Below are 3,674 nucleotides of genomic sequence, written 5' to 3' on the forward strand. Positions count from 1 at the left end.
AGAACATTTTCCTGAGGTTAATAATTCCAGGGCCGAACTATCCGGGAAAGAATATGAATGTGTACATGCAACCACTTAAGGATGAATTGCAAAAAGCTTGTGATAATGGGTTCAAGACATACTACGCCTTTAACAAACATAACTTCATAATGCGTGTCTGGTACATGTACTCGATGCATGACTTGCCGGCGTATGCGCTATTCGTTGGATGGTGTGTGCATGGAAGGTTCCCGTGCCCCACATGGCTGCAGGTGGGTCGCAATTTTTCTTACTTCGACTTGCATAGACAGTTCATGGATCCTCGCCATAAGTTCAGGAAAGACAAGAAGAACTTTATGAAAGGTAGAGTTGCCAAAAACTCTGCACCACCTCCGTTGACAGGCCAAGAGACCCTGGATCAGTTAAACGCTCTCGAGCCAGATCCAGAGCGTCCAGGGTATTTCAAGGGGTATAATTCGAAACACGCCTGGACTCACAAGACATACTTGTGGGATCTGCCTTACTTTAAAGACCTCCTTTGCCCACATAACATCGACGTGATGCACACTAAAAATAATATCGCTGAGGCACTTTTTGGTACATTGTTCGACATAAAGAGGAAGTTAAAGGATAAACTAAGGCTAGAGTCGACCAGGAGGCGCTATGTCATAGACCATTAAAAAACATGCAAGAACCGAAAGGAAAGCAGAACTGGACGAAACCAAAGGCATGGTTCAATCTTGGAAGGCCAGCTATGAGGGAAATTATCTTGTGGGTGAAAATGCAGTTGATGTTCCTCGATGGGTATGCAGTGAATCTAAAGAGGGGAGCGAGTCTTGACAAATTGAAAATATTTGGTCTCAAGAGTCATGATTGGCACATATGGATTGAGCAGATAATGGTGGTGATGTTGCGTGGCTTCATCCCTGAGGATGAATGGCTAGCACTGGCAGAGCTGAGCTATTTCTTTCGTGTTCTTTGTGAGAAAGAACTATCGCTTGCGTGCTAGAAGAAATGAAAGAGTTGGCGCCGGAGTTGATCTGCAAGTGTTAGAGAAGATCTTTCCACCGGGCTTCTTTAATCCAATGCAACACTTGATTTTGCATCACTTGTCCGAGGGAAGATTGGGGTGGGCGTGCAAAATCGTTGGTGCTACGCACCTGAGCGGTACCGAAGACGCTCTGAGCAAAATGTAAAAATAAACATAGAATTGAAGCATCAATGGCCGAGGCATTCATTACCGAGGAGGCGGCAAACTTCGTGACAACACACTACAAAGCCAAAAAATGTCATTTTCCTAATCCGAAGCATCGGTACAATGCTGGCGACCATAAAAAGGTGGGTCCAACCTCAGCCTATTCAAAGGAAATCTTGCACCAGCGGGTGAATCGAAACCAATATCATTAGATGTCGAAGAATGGCGGACCATTTTGTTGTATATCTTCACCAACCTAACAAAAGTGCGGTCGTACATCGAGTAAGTTCTCACGGTACATCGTTTTGCAACTTCTAATTCCTTTGAACTGCTCTTATTCCTGGATATTTTTTGATACAGTCGATACGTCGCCAGATTCTCTGATGGAGCGGTGATCCAAAAGGAATCCATCGAAGACTATGAGCTTCTAGTAAAGCAAGGAGGTGGCTTTCCCGGTTTCATCTCTTGGTTCAAACAAATGGTAATTTCCATTAGACCATTCCCATTTCTTCGTCTAATTTGCGGCTAATGCAAGAATCGTTTTGTATTAAACTTGTAGGCTAATTCAGAGTCTATGGATGCCGAATTGAGACAAGTCGCTAATGGTTTTGACTTTAAGGTCTGTTCATTTCACAAATATGACATCAACGGGTATCGCTTTCGTACCTACGGCAAAGAGCTATCTATGGCCGACCGGAAGTCTACAAATTGTTGTGTCTCTGCTATTGGCGATAGAGGTATCGAGTATTATGGGAGAGTTGAAGCAATTTATGAACTTATATTCTATGGTCAAAATGCACCAAACGTCATAGCCTTCAAATGTTACTGGTTCCAGCCGAAGGAGACTAGAAGGACTCATGAACATATAGGGCTAGTCGAAATCAAACAAAGCACCCATTTAGATGTTCCCGATGTCTATATTATGGCTCAACAGGCGACCAAAGTTTTCTATCTACCATGGGCCTGCCAAACTGATCCAAATCTGAATGATTGGGATGTCGTTTATGAAGTGCCTCCACGTGTTAGGCCACCTCCCCCCAATGAAGAGGATTATGAACCTCACATTAACCCAGCCACATATAAAGGTGAATTCTTCCAAGAAATATGTCTTTCCAAAAAACACTTCAAGAAATGCTCTACTTCACACCAGAACATTGAAGTAGACAGCGATAGTGAACCCGACTTCACCCCTGAGCTTGAAGAAGAAGAGCCCGAACAAGAAGAGGTTACTGCTGCGGATGACTTGTCAATGCTTGACTGATTACGTAAAGGTGGCCTTCTACATGTTGATGCCGCTGAAACCGATGAGCACTTCATTGATGATAGTGATGATGATGATGCATTTATTGATCCCACAACATTTATTGAACCCGTCGATCAAGATTATTATTAGGTATACAATTTTTTTATGTTGTACTTGATTTATATAGTTACTTGTATGATTGTATGATTTATATAGTTACTTATATAATTTTATTACGTTGTATGATTGTTTGTTATACATAGTGCCATGGTCTCGATATCCGTCCCCGTAGGCCCTCACCCGGTTTATGATTCAGATGTGATATATTCCTTTTATAACGATTTGTTGCATTTTGCATTTATGACAATTATGACCATCAAGTTGACATAGAGATATTTTTATCTAGGATATATGTGAACCGGAAATTCCAACCGACCCTCTTGTCGAGAAGTTAAATTTAGTTAAAAAGAAAATGAGTATTTGAAAGAAAAAATTAAAAGAATTGAAGAAGAGAATATGAAATTGGAGTTGTATGTTGCCGATGTCGTCGATGATCACAAGATGAAGATGAATGCAATGTGCTTGAAGATGGATGCAATGCGCTTGAAGATTAAGAAGATTAGAAAATATGTCATTGGTAATGAGGCTTGGTATCATTATGTCGTTGGATCAATTGTTATCTTAGTTGCTATCTTCATCGCATTTGTTGTAATGAGGGTAAGTTTTCTCTAGTGTTTTGCTTAACAAATGCATACTTAGCTTATTTTCCTCCTAAATGGCATAATTACCTAAGTTAGATAAAAAATGAGCTCTACTTATAGTAAGCTAAGTTGGCTAAAAAATGGCATAATTACGTATGTTAGCTCTAAAATGACACAAATAAGGAATACGAAGAAGAAAAACAAGAAAGAGGGAAAAAGGAAAGAATAGAAGAAGAAAGAGATGAAAAAGAAAGAATAAAAGAAGAAGAATGAGAATGAGGAGGAAAGGGATAAAAAGATAGAAGAGAAGAAGAAAGATGAGAAAAGAAGAAGAAAATTCTTCTTCTTCTTCTTCTTCTTCTTCATCTTCTTCTTCTTCTAGTCTTCTCTTCTTCTTCTTTCTTCTTCTAGTCTTCTTCTTCTTCTTGTCATTTGTATTGAGAACAATGTGAAACTATGTATGTATATATGGATGAACTCCATGAAACTATGTATGCATTGGATCTTTAAATACCCTATGTGTTATGTTGCATTGATGAACTGCTAGATGTTTGAT

The sequence above is a fragment of the Triticum dicoccoides genome, chromosome 2B, assembly GCF_002162155.2.
Source record: "Triticum dicoccoides isolate Atlit2015 ecotype Zavitan chromosome 2B, WEW_v2.0, whole genome shotgun sequence".
In the NCBI taxonomy this organism is placed as follows: Eukaryota; Viridiplantae; Streptophyta; class Magnoliopsida; order Poales; family Poaceae; genus Triticum; species Triticum dicoccoides.